Source organism: Hirundo rustica, chromosome 2, assembly GCF_015227805.2.
Source record: "Hirundo rustica isolate bHirRus1 chromosome 2, bHirRus1.pri.v3, whole genome shotgun sequence".
In the NCBI taxonomy this organism is placed as follows: domain Eukaryota; kingdom Metazoa; phylum Chordata; class Aves; order Passeriformes; family Hirundinidae; genus Hirundo; species Hirundo rustica.
The window spans coordinates 48214558-48227999 of NC_053451.1; the positions used below are offsets into that span (position 1 = coordinate 48214558).

The following is a 13442-nucleotide window of genomic DNA, read 5'->3' on the forward strand; positions in this document are numbered from 1 at the left end:
GACTGCGCTAAGGAGGCACTTGGCAGCCGATGAGCTGGGTGTAATGTGATGCATAAATGCTTTGTTTTGGTTTGCGTGTGATTTCATACAGGGATTGTTTTATGCTCTCTCCATCCAGTGCAGTGTTCGCGGCTTTTATTATTTCTCATCCCCAATTTCGAGCAGGGTTGTGGGCTTTTCTGTATCCCATGCTACATAAACCCTTTACCAGTCTGCCTGTTTCCAATGCAATTAAATACACCCAGCTACTTGTCTCCTATTTATGCAATCTGTTGTGGAGAGCAGCGCAGCCTGTGCTTCCGAAGAGCGGTAGGAGTGAGCTACATGTGTGCAAAGGAGGGTTAACTTCTCATTCCATGGTGTTGAGCATCACCTTAATTTCTGGAAAATCCGCTCTATTTTAAGGTACAGAAGAGGGATTCTGTAAATAATTGCTTCAGTGCTGCACTGTGAGTTTGGAAATTGCTATTCGGGAAGGGATGATGGGATGGGACACAGACACTGAGGAAAATCTTTGCAAGGCTGTGTCTGTGTTCTTTAGTTTGTGCAGTAGCTTTTGATATGGTACCACGTTTCTCTGTATATTTGTCTCTTTAAGGACAGAGGTAGATATTTGGCTAGTGATCTTAACAAAATGCAAAATATATTTATGTTATAGTAAGCAATGCTCGCTTATTTGGGAAAATAGGAGAGGAGAGCTAACAGCAGAAGTGCAGCTTCCACAGCCATAAAGCACATCAGAGTCTGTGAGAATCAGTCCTCTCTCAAGTTAGGAAAACCAAAATTTTCAGCTTTTTGTGTGTGTTTTCTGCTTCTTAAGTTCATTCAGGAGGCACCAGCAATCAGTGTGGGACAGAGCGTTACAGCCAACTCCAGTTAAATATGTGTTCCCTGGAAAGTCATACAATGGTAGATAAAGTGAAGCACAATACAGTAGAGACTCATACACAGTGGTTGGTTTAATACTTGATGGAAGGCTCTGTAGGAGAAAAGATCAAGGTATAATTATTGACATCTGGGTGAAGATATTTGCTGAAATGCCAGCAGCAAGCAGTGCAAGAGGATCTCTTCCCCTCCTTCCCTGTCTGGATGCTGAGGTTTGCTAAAAAGACTGTTGAGACATAGCTGATTTAGCAAATGCTTACCCTAGACAAGCACTGCATCTTATCATAAGTTATTTATAATTATACTGACATTGTTTAATTGCAACTGTTACCAAACCTGCTGTGGTCAGTTTTGTTAAAGAAGTCAAAAGCAGCTGAAATTGGAAAGAAAGTAGCAAAGGGGAGCAAAACTTAAGCGCATAGTGGTTTGTTCTGTACCTGAACTTTTTTACTGCAAACTCAAGCCTGATGAAACAGTTTTTCTTTAGGAAAATAATTCACATGGATTTTTGTATTACTGACTCTGGCACTATCCTAATATAACTGGCATCCTTGTGAGCCTGGGAATTCTGTCACTTTCTGTTTCTGGGTGTATCTTTGATGCTGTACTCTCTGGAAACCTGATTTGCTTATTGTTCTGCCTATTGCTATTATATGGTATCATCTTCTAATCTGGGTTTTCCAATGGGGAACTGGAAAGAGGGTGAGATCCAGTGCTTCATCTAAGGTGACCAGAAAGATCTCCAGAGTACAACCAAACACTGAAACCCCCTGACTGGCCTCGGTCAATGAGTTCATAAGAAATATCTCCTTAGTAAGGGTCTGCAGGGTGCAAAGCAAGTAGAGAAATGATTAGGCTTTATTAATTGCTGTAACCTGACAACCAGGTGACTTATACCAATTAAAGCTCTGCCCCGTGTTCCTCTGTTATGACAGAGAACCTGGTCAGTATTTTGAAACCAAAAGACATATATGTAAAATATTGAAAGCATTTGAAAAATAGTCCAACTGTTAACCCAGCACTGCCAAGTCTACCATGTCTCCAAGTGCCACGTCTACATATCTTTTAAATACCCCCAGGTATGGTGACTTCACTTTCCTGGGCAGTCTGTTCCAGTGCTTGACAACTCTCAGTGAAGAAATTTTTTTCTAATATCCAACCTAAATCTCCCTTGGCACAAACTGACACCATTTTCTCTTGCTCTGTTGCTTATTACCTGTGAGGAGAGGCCCACCCTCACCTCATTACAATCTTTTTTTCAGGCAGTTGTGGAAAACAATAAGGTGGCCCAAGACTATTTTTCCCCCAGGCTTAACAACTTCAGCTCCCTCAGCTGCACCACATAAGACCTGTGCAATAGACCTTGCTTTTTAAAAGACTTTATTTAAGCAGTTACCTTAGTAATTTCTTTAAGGATTTGTATTTTATTTATGAGTTAAGAGGCTGTTAGGCAAACAGTTTCTAAACTCCTGAGATAGTGAATTTTCACATTTTAGGGCAGGAACTGTTTTCTGCTCAAGGAAAAGTTATTGTCATTTTTTTGTGATGTATTGTAGTGTAGCGTATAGTGCACCAGAGGCGTATTGGCTGGAAGGTGAGGAAAACCAAGTTTTGTTCCTGTATATATGTGGTAACTTTGGTTTAAGACCATGCCCTAGCTTCTTCTCCAAAAACTGGGAGGAGTGTGCTGGCTCACTCTTGCAGGGTATTTGGAGATTGTGGATGGTGAAGTCAGTTTTGTTCCAGCAGAGGTCTCAACATCAAATGTCTCTGAAAATGGCTTAATCCTCAGAAGCATCTGGTGTAGCCGCAGTTTCCAGGCTTTTTGCTGTTAGTGACATAACTTGCAGATCAGTGATTTTATGCAATCCTCAAAACTAGCAAAAGCATCAGAATTTTCTTGGGTTCCCCTCCCAGCCTGCAGCTGTGACTCTCAATTCAGATGTTGGTGTAATACAGGTTGCTGTTCTTTATATGAGCCAAAGGGCTGTAAACTGCTTTGAAACAGCTGCTGCATGAGATGCAAAGCTGGAAAAAAGGTATAACTTGTTCTTCTTTGTAAAGCTGTGAGTCTCACTTCATGGGCATAATCACCAAGCACTTACAGGAGAATGACTTCCCTTTGAAATCATAGCTAAAAAGTAAACAAGCCTCTAAAACAGACACTGGACAAATCAGTTTCTCTATTAAATTTTACTTTTTGAATTTTAACTATTTGATAGCTTATCCTAAAAGAATTGGCTTCCATGTTTATTATCCCCACAGGGTGCTCTACGTTATGGCAAAATACTAGGGCTGTCAAAGAGCCAGTCTGGCAGGCAAGGGTAGCTCAAATAGAGATGGACTGATAGTGCTTTTGCCCTCTGGCCCCTGTTCTCTGCCAAGTTTCACATGGGGCACATGGAATAAAATTTTTTAAGCCACATGTGATTTCAGTCTGAGGCAGCTCTCATAATTCTCAAGCTTATCCTGCCAGAAAAATTCAGAGGGACCATTACCCGAGTAATGCATTTCTGTGCACCAGAGTATGCTAGTGTTACTGGACAAGAATTAGATTGTGATGGGAGGAAAATATAAAGCTTTGCATTAAGTATGTCTGAGCTTGATGCAGTTTGTTCATGCCAGAATGCTGGGAGGAATCATGATATGCTATGCACAGGGAAAGCTGGCGGGATGCTGGGCACAAATAAGAAATCTAGAAGTAAATTACACTTGACTGTGCTCAGCAGACTCATGGTCTAAGGCTGAATTTGTTCCTTCTGGTCTATTAGACCCTGGGGATTTTAGGTCCTTCTCTTGCTGCTGATGAAAAGTTGTTCTGCTCTTGGTGTGATATAATAGCGAGGCTTTAAAAAGGAAGGAATGGTAACAACCTCTGGAAACAATTCACATGAGCTTTGGTGAAATCAAACTGCATGAACAAGACTAGAAATGTTAGAGGGATCAGGCACAAGTGCTTAGGACAGGTTTGCTGTATCACCATCACAATCTGGATGGGTTGCTTGGGGTTTAACCTAAAAGGATCACAAGTATTTAGCATGAGCTGGATTGTTTCTTCAATGTCCTAGAAGCTTGAGAGGCTAGGAGAATAGATATGAAATCAGATCTACATCAGAAGGTTGCTTTTCTTCTTTTCCGATCTCAGACTAAGAAAACATTGGAAAAAAGGAAAGGAAAGTAAAAATTCTTTGGGTATGATTTGTAAGCTGGACGTTTGTAAGTTTCTAAAACAAAATCAGACTGGCTGAAGTGCTAATCTTGATATGACAGCAGCTTGATTGAATTGTCAACAAAGACTCCCTGAAACATCTGCATCTATCCATCCTTGATATTGCTGGAGCATGCCCCAAGTTTAAGTTATGTGGCTTACAGAAACAATGGTATTTGTGGCATTGATAGGCATGTTTTTTAAAGTCACATGTGTATGCCTAGATATATCATGCAAAATTGTGTGCATTACCATCAGAATTGTTACAGTAATAATCTAAGAAGACAAACTCTTGAGACTTTGCCAAATGAGCTGGCATTTTTCACTGGTGAAAGCCCAAGTGTCAGAGTGGCTCACGGCCACCATCCCATCCAAGCAGCAAAGTTCAGAGCCAGGTCCACAGCCTTTATTCATATGAGTAATCCTTAAATGTCAGTAGAGCCAGCAAGATAGTGATGCTGAAACAATGAAAGCCCTTGGGCTTGGTTCAAAAGACAAAGCTGTGCTCTTCACCTGGTGGGGAGGTAGACAAAGTTTGCTTTATTATATTTTTCTGTACTCGAATGAAGTGAAAGCTGAATCATTGTCCCTATAAACTACAGCGTCTTTAAGGTTAAATTTGGATTTAGAGTGGAAAACATAACACTGAGTCTGACAGAATTCCACTGTTCATTTTTAGCTGCTCAGCACTTTTAAAAAATCAAATCACAGAAAAGCTGCCCTGCTTGATTGTTCCTATTACATAATAGCAACATCTTTGGGATTTGAGTGAAGCCATGAGCAACATGTCCCTTACATAACAAATCTAAGTTGCTTTAATCCCTGCTGTGCTGCCGCTGACCCTGGGCAGCCAGGAATAGCCTGGGAGTGGTGCTGAGCTCCCCAGACTCTCCTCTGGGGCTGCAGGACAGCCATGGAGCAGAGGTCCTTTGCTCTGAGGGGTTTTCTGCCAATCATGCTTGCTGGACTTAGAGTCTGTCTTCTAAGAGATTGCAAATAGTAGTTGAAGGAGCCCTGCCCTTAAAACGTCCTGTCTTGCTCCTCATGATCCTTTGCCACTTCCATTTTTTTTTCCTGAAGCATCACCATTTACCTCCATTTCCAGCTGAAAACTGGTCACCTTATTGGTTTTGGTACCTTTGTTCCTCTGCTAGTTAAAAAAAAACAACAAAAAAACCCCAAAGTTTAGGTCAGAGCTTTGGAGCAGATTCTCATGAGCCTTTCTGCTGTCTGTGGGATTGTGCCACGTCTTGATGCCTTGAGGGATGTGCTGTGGGTGCTGTGGGGGAAGAGCTGGAGCCGGGTATCCTTCTGAGTTCAGGGGACACCTGTGATCCCCAACTTTGGTGGGGTGTAGGGGCCTTGTTCCTGCTCTGTGATTTCATGGGCTGGGTGTGGAGGTGGTGGATGGCACATGGAGCAGGAAGGAGGCTACTGGGAAAAGTTTGGGGCTTGGTGTCTATACAGAGGGTCTGACCCTTCACTTGAGTCTGTCATAAATTGTCATTAATTAAATTTGCTTATTTAAAATGGGTGAAAGATGGGTGGAAGGGCAGCTCAGCCCTGTCCAAGGAGTTGTGTGTGTATTGCTGGGTGCAGATCCTGCCTTGCCATCTCCACGGGAGAGCTCTGCACAGCCCTGATCACCTGGGCTGCCTCTGGTGTAATTGGGAGCATTTGAAGAATGATGACATAAAAGAAGCAACATTGTGGGATTGTTTGGGGGGAAAGGATTGAGGTAGCTGTGCACAAAGAGACCTGTCTAATTAAAACCGCAGGGGGATGGAGATGGTGGCTAATGAGGCTGAACACACAACTTAATTTAACTGAGTTATTTGAAAAGAAGCAACCTGCATTGCCAGGGAATGGAAGATGGGGAAAAAAGGTAAAACGTACCTGTAATTTCATATTAAAATACAGATTTCATAGCCATTAGTGCATGCTTTCCTGGGAGTTGCTTTGGATTTGGTATTTTACCACATTTATGTGAAATGTATCATAAGTGGTTACCATCAGTTGCGTGTGAACAAAACATTTTGAAAGACTGTTTGATTGAACCTCTCTCCTAAAATGCCATTTACATCTTCCATCTTCTAATGTTTTCCAAGATTCTCATCTAACTTTTCCCCACTTGGTCTTTACCGCAAGGAAAAAGACTGCCATGGTCTCCCCTTCCTCCCTTACCTGTCCTTCTCCATTCTTTCTCCCTCTCTTCCCTTTTCTCTATTATACTCTCAGGTCTCATCTAAACACCCCCTGCTCTGCTTGTCCCACAGTCAAATCCCTCATCTTGGTCTTCCATGCACTCCTATGTCTTGATTCTTCACTCTAGTATCTTCTGTCTGTTTCCCATCATAATACAAATAAATGCACATCACTGACATAACAGAAACAAAACAAAAAACAAACAAACAAAAAAAATTCCCATAATTTTTTTTTTTCTTCTAAAAATCCCAACCCCAAACCTTTTCCATCCCTTTTTGTTGTCTTTTTAATCTGGTCAGTGCCACTTGACAAAGCCTGTTCTTGTTTCATCTCTGAATCTCAGTAGTTTGACTTTGGCCTTTTTGTACCATTTGTAAAAGCACATCTCACAACTTCTTATCAAGTCTCAGGACTGGCTTTCTTTCCTTCTTTGCCTTGACCTGTGGTCTTTTGACATAACTCACATTCTCTGATTCACAGTGTTTAGGTTTTGTGATTGTAATCTTTTCCTGACTTCTGTGAGAAGCTCCTTCTGTATGCTTTCTAGATGGTCTTCCTCACCTTTTCTTGTTTTTCTTTTCCCCCATACTTTTTCTGGATGATATCATCACAAGAAGATGCAGCTAAATCTCCATGAGCAACACCATATCCCATCAAAATGGGGCAGGGGGACAAGCTGTCAAGTAGCACAGAGTGTCTTTAAAACAATGATCTCTGTAAATACATTAAAACCTGGCTGGGTGTAGTCTGTGCTTCCCCTTCAGTTTCTGTACCGAAATTTGACTTGAGCGTTGACTTACTTTAAAGATATTCTAGAGGAATAGGAACAGAAAATGTGGGGTTTGTTTCACAAAAGTTTTGTATCCTCTTTCCCTTTTGAGAGTAGGTGTATTGCTTCATTTAACTCAGTGTTAAAGCAGGTCAGCTTATCTGTGAGTTAATGCCAGGAAACTTGGACAGGATCCTAATCAGAAGAGCAGGATGTTTAATCTTGAGCACTGTGTTTACAGAAGATTTGATGATGTATGCCCTTGTTACCTACTCTAATTCTAATGAGTTGTGGGGTTTTTTTTGTTTTTCTTTTTTTTTAAGTTTCCACCCTGGGACTGTCTTCTAAAGCAAACTACTACAAATGGAAGAAAAACTTGTTTTTCCAGCATTTGGGGTAAGATTGTCTTCTGTATTATTTATGTCTGATTTCATCTCTTAAATGTATTTGCCACCAAAGAACTCTTTCAAGAAGCCTTTACTTCTTATTGAGTAGTGCTATTTTATCCAAGGAAAATTCCATTTAATGATTGTGTAAGCAGTAGAGATATAAGTGACTTCAAAGCAAACCAAGAGGCTTTTTTACTGTGGGAAATTATCAAACAAAAATAGACCTTTGCTTTCTTAATATTTTTACTTTGTTTGTTAGGCACAGTATATACTGAAAATATGACTCTCTGAACCAATGTACTTTATATAAATCTAAACTAAGTCCTGTTAGGTTTTGAGGCATTATAACAATGTTTGAAGATAGTCTTTCATGCTTGGGATGGCACAACTTTGTCAGTGGGGAGATGACCATGACACGGATCCTGGTAAAACTGAGCTGTAGTGGCATGAGGCCGTGTTCAGGGTGAGCAATAACAATGCCTGCTGAAGCCTCTGTGTATGCATCTCCCGTGGCCAGGCATGATCCTGTCCCTGTTTTTAATTGGTTAAAAACAGCTTGGCTGGACAAGTTCTGACATCAACATGGTGTAAGCATGGCTCTTTCTGCTGGGGAGACCCAAAGTCAAAAGCTGTTTCTCTGGTGACGGTCACACTCAGTCACAAGTACTGTGCTTATGGCTGTGAAATAAGTGATCAAACTGGAGTGTCACTGTCTCCTGGGTAGCACATACATCCTGGTCATAATCCTGCAGCAGTCAGGTGGCTATCCACCAAAGAAGGGAAATCTTGTGTTTATGGACTCGTGGGTGGCTTGTGATGTTCCAGCCTTGTGCGCTGTCCCACGTGAGATGAACGCACAGTGCAATGCACATCTTCTCTTTTAGGACAGCATTGCAGGACACTGAGCGATGCAAAGATTGTACAGAAAAATGTTTTAATGTGTTTCCATTGTTACAAATGACTGGTTTAAAAGCAGTTGTAATTGTGCCTTCTCATCACTAGGGGTGTAAGTCTTGTAACAATTTCAGTGCCTGATGCAAAACTGGAAGTATAAAGTCTCCTGGCCCATTCCAGAGCTGCTTCCAAGAACAGCATTTTCAAACCCCTGTGTTTTGTTTCAAACAGGCAGAATCTAATAATGTTTAGCAGGGGTAGTGCGTCTTTGACCTCTTGTACTGATCTTGGAGCATGACTTAGGAAGATAATGGGTGTATAAGAGCACAACCCTAATTGCATGAAATTAGTGTTAGTCACAGCTGTTCCTGCTAGGAGGCTTTCTGATATGCCATGGAAGTACTGTTTTGGTAGTGTTACTGTTAATAGCACTTCCCAGGAACAGGTCAAAGTGATCTACATGAGGAGGTGTGGATCAAGAGTTTGATGCCATCTCTCCCTATTTGTGCATAGAGATAGATTTTTGCTGCTTTCAGCCAAAAAATCAGAAATTCAGGGAAGTGACTTGATAATATTTAAGTCATCCAGTAATTTAACACTGGATTACAGCTGAAATCCCATAGAAATACTCAAAACACTTTACATAGTATCATATGGATTAAGAATGATTCACTTATTGCATGAAATTCCTGAGGAATTAATAATGTTTGGGTCATTGTTTCTTAGGCTTATGAATTGAAAGGCCAAAGGGGACCACATGAATATTTATTCTTCTTGCCTGACCTGTGGAGGTCAGAGGAATTCATAGTATTTCAGTAGTAGTCCTTTAATTTTTCTTTGTTTAGCACATCTTTCTGAAAGAGACCAGGTCTTGATTTATAGGGCACCAATAGTAATCAATCTACCATGTCACCATAATTTTTTTTCAGTAAATAATGAGCTTTGCCTTCCAAGACAGTCTGTATCTCTTTTGAGCTTCCAAGTGTTGTACTTTATTGCTGGACTGACAGGGATTCTATTATCAGGATGTTGATTCTCCGTTTAGTTATCCATTTAGCTAGTCACTTTTGAAATTCACTTGCTATGATGGGTGTTGATTTAGTATGGTGAATCTTTTAATTCAGGATTTTATGTATAGCATGACTTTAAATCACTGAGTAGTGTGAAATTAGGGCTAGAAATACGTCCTGTCAGCACATACCATTATCAAATGATGTCACTGCATACAAATGATCAGATTTACATGGCCAGGCCTGTTTTCCATACAGCTGTGTTGATTGGTGTTAATTATGTGGCTGTCTTTCAATGCCTTATTGATTGTGTCCCATGCTAATCTTTCCCTGCTGTTGCTTACTAGTGATGTCAGTCTAACTGCTCAATAGGTGCTTTGCTTATCCCACTTAACCCTTGTAAATGCTGCTTTGATAGGAAGTCTTTCCAGTCACCAGGAACCTTCAGTGTACCTGTGGTTTTTAAAAGAGTCATTGAATTAAAAGTTATTGATTCATCTGTCCTCTGCTCTTGAATGCAGGGTTTAAACTGGGGAGCTATTTAAAGCTATCTCAAGTTATAGTGGGCTATTTAAAGCTCTCTCAAGATATAGTGATGTCATTATCACTGTAGCAAGTGAATAGGGCATCTTGCATCTTTCTGAATGCAGAGAAGTAGTTGTGAAATAAACCTTTCTGAATTTTTTCATAATTTTTGTCTGGAATGACCAGCTATTGACATCATTGCTTGGCATTCTCTTACTCTCTTTCCGTTTACAGAGGAGCTCCTATTGCCATTAACCTCACCATAGTTTTTTACTGGTTTTTTGATTCCATTGTTTGCTTGCATTTCTGCAGTGTTAATTTGTATTCATTGCTAACAGTGTCTTTCCCCCATCTGTTATGTACTATGCATTTGTTTTACAGGTTTCTCTGCTGCTGCTTTCACTGTCTGTAGCCAGGACTCTTCAACCATAAAAGCTCCCTTTCATGTCTGCAGCATAGTGACTTTCCTTTTTATTTTTGGTGTGTAATAAAAAATCCCTTAGCGACACCTTTTGTTTTTATATATGACTATTTTCCCCTGCTCAGTTTTGCACATGATTTGTTTTTAATTTTGAGAAATGGTCTTTCTAAAATATCCAAACAAATAAATTAAATATTGGTTAAGATTACACATTGTTTTCCATTTGCAAAAGAAATTAGAGCATTGCCCTTTGCCTGTAGTGAATCATAATTTTCTAGTTAAATGGTTTACCTGTATCCAGTAGGAGTCCAATATACCATCAGCTGGAGTTGATTTCACTACTCTCTTGTATTAAGCCATGACTAAAATTTGCAGACTTTCCCAAAGCCACACTTTTAAAGTGGTCCTTCCAGAACAGATTCTGTTAGAATAAAATTCAATGTGACAGTATTTTTCACACTTTTAAGGATACAGGCTTGAGGAATACCTCACTTGATGGATTTCTAGCAGTCCTCAGCCTCTCTCTCAGCTTGTCATTTGCCAATATTCCAGATTCTGCTTTTCTTCTTGTGCATGCGGTATCCATGGCTTTATCTCCCTACCCTGTTTCTCATAAATAAGTACAGTGCCTTTTAGTTGTTGGGTTTTTTTTAATTGTGTGTTTGTGTGTTACCTTCTTAACCTTTAAAAGAATTGAGCTTCCTTTTTGAATAAGGCAATTCTATTATTTACTGAAATGGAGCCCAGCCACTGTCATTGCAAGCAAGCTTTCAGGGGAATGAACTGTTTGCCCTTTTAGAAGAGAAGCTATTCAAATACCAGCAGTATGGTGAAAGAATTGCTTTCTATTTCTAGCTCTGCAATACACCAATCACAAGTGTTTTTGCCATTTGTTTTGACATGGGGAGGCTCTTGTTTGTTGGTCAGACCTCTTCAGTTGGCAGCTCCCAGCCCATGTGGCCTTTTGCAAGACAGTGGTCACTGCTCAGCTGCTGTGCAGACAAGGCAAGCTTCCTGAGCTGGAGTTGATGCTGCAGTTGGCTTTGGGGCTGGCTCTAGAAAGCAGCTGAGGTCAAAAGCTGATAAACCTTCTCTTTTCTCATTCTTTGTGAAGGTCTTGAAAGCAAAGCCATGAGCCATGAAAGCAAAGCTGTTACTGTGATAACCAGGTAAATTTTTTGGTGAAAACAGCATGCACCTAGAATCTAAATTCCCCCCAAATGAAGCAAGTTGCTGGTTAAGGTGTGATCTTGCTCTGTCACCAGAAATGACTCTCACATCTAGACTTGGGGAGGGTCTGTAAGGACCTGTACAGACAGAGGATGGTTCACATGAGGTGATCAAATGCAAATGCCTGAGAAAAGCACAGCATAATACTGAATATGTCATCACAAAGGTATTTTGACAATGAAATGCCATGAGTGGGGAACCTGTAGAATGACTCGCTGTATGTATTCAGGTGGGTTATGAAAGCCTTATTCAGCACTGGTGAGGCCAAACCTCCAATCCTGTGTTCAGTTCTGGGCCCCTCACTACCAGAAGGACATTGAGGGGCTGGAGTGTATCCAGAGAAGGGCAACAGAGCTGGGGAAGGGTCTGGGGCACAAATCTTGTGAGGAGCAGCTGAGGGAGCTTGAGGGTGTTTAGGCTGAAGAAAAGGAGGATCAGCAGAGACCTTGTTGTTCTCTACAACTGCCTGAAAGGAGGGTGTAGCCAGTTGCAAATTCTCCCAGGTAACGAGCAGTAGGACAAGAGGAAATGGCCTCAAGTTGTACCAAGGGAGGTTTAGATTGGATGTTAGGAAAAGCTGCTCCACAGAAAGAGTTATCAAGCATTGGAATGATTGCCCACGGAAGGGGTGGAGTCACCATCCCTGGAGGTATTTAAAAGATGTGCGGGTTGCACTTGGAGACATGGTTTAGTGGCGGACTTGGCAGTGCTGGGTTAATGGTTGGACTTGAGCTTAAGGGTCTTTTCCAAACACAGCAATGCTTCTATATCTCAAGTTTCTGGTTTCCTATCTATACCACACCATTACCAACTTGTTTCTAAGGAGCAGCATCCCATCTGGAAACAAGCCCACAGAGCAGGAATTAGCTTGTAGATGTTTTGAGACAAGAGCACTGTTTTCATTCAGCATTGTGTGGCTTAGTATGAGGATGTCTACTCCAAGCATCCTTTCAGTACAGAGGATTAGTCAAATAAAGTGAAGTATATAAACAAGGGTTAAGAAATGATTTGTCTGCAATGGCAGAATAGCAGCAACTCCATAAGCTCCTGGTTTAGCCTGCTTAAATATAGTTGCTTGCAAAGAATCTTCTGATATGTTAATTATATTATTCATATTGTTTTTCTGAATTTCAAAACAAAGTGTGACCTGGATTTCAAAGTAAAAGTGCATGAAAGCATGCTGTGCTTATTTTTCATAATTAATCATGTATAAGCCAATTTTATGGCAAAACAGATAAATGAGGTGTCAGAATATCTGTTTGTAAATACTTTGCTTCAAGATGTTAGTGCAATTTGGTTCTTAGTTTCAACATAATCCAGTCTATCAGTGTAGGATGAAAGCACAACACGTTAACAAGTACTGCAGTTAAACTCTAAATGGATATACCGTAACTGGAACGTACATTTGCTTTAATTACTGTAGCATGTATGATGAAACAGACAAAAAAGCCACAGTGAAGCATTTGACTAATAACAAATGCCCATGAACATTATATATGGGTAATTTTGCATAGTGAAGTACAACAGCTGATTATATGTGCTTTTATTTTAAATAGGATTTACTGAATTCTAAGTGTCATGGAAAGGCATTATTTTATATCTCACTTTAGTTGTCTCTCTACCCCTGTCTAACAAGTCCTGGCATTTAGCATGTTACATACACGGTATATTAAATGTCAGCATTGCTCTTCATTCTAGCTCGTGCTAGTTTGAATCTTATGGCTCTTCCTCCTAAAGCTGCCAAGGGGTAGAGGATATAGCTCCAATGAGAGAAAACAATTTAAACTTTCTCAGTGAACCAGTTTTGAGAAGAGTTTTGCTCAAATGCAGAGTTTCACACTGAGGCAGTGTGATTAAAAGCCTATAGGGGAATCAAGCATGGGAATGGCTTTAAAGAAGATCAAGG

At 40.6% G+C, this 13442-nt stretch overlaps 1 protein-coding gene across 1 annotated transcript in view; it reads left to right on the plus strand.

Moving 5' to 3' along the window:
- MTUS2 (microtubule associated scaffold protein 2) overlaps positions 1 to 13442 on the plus strand; it is a 273696-nt gene that overhangs the window by 1135 nt on the left and 259119 nt on the right. The window contains exon 2 of the mRNA XM_040057241.2: positions 7391 to 7463. The gene's annotated coding sequence lies outside the window, so the exon portion shown is untranslated. The remainder of the gene's footprint in view (positions 1 to 7390; positions 7464 to 13442) is intronic.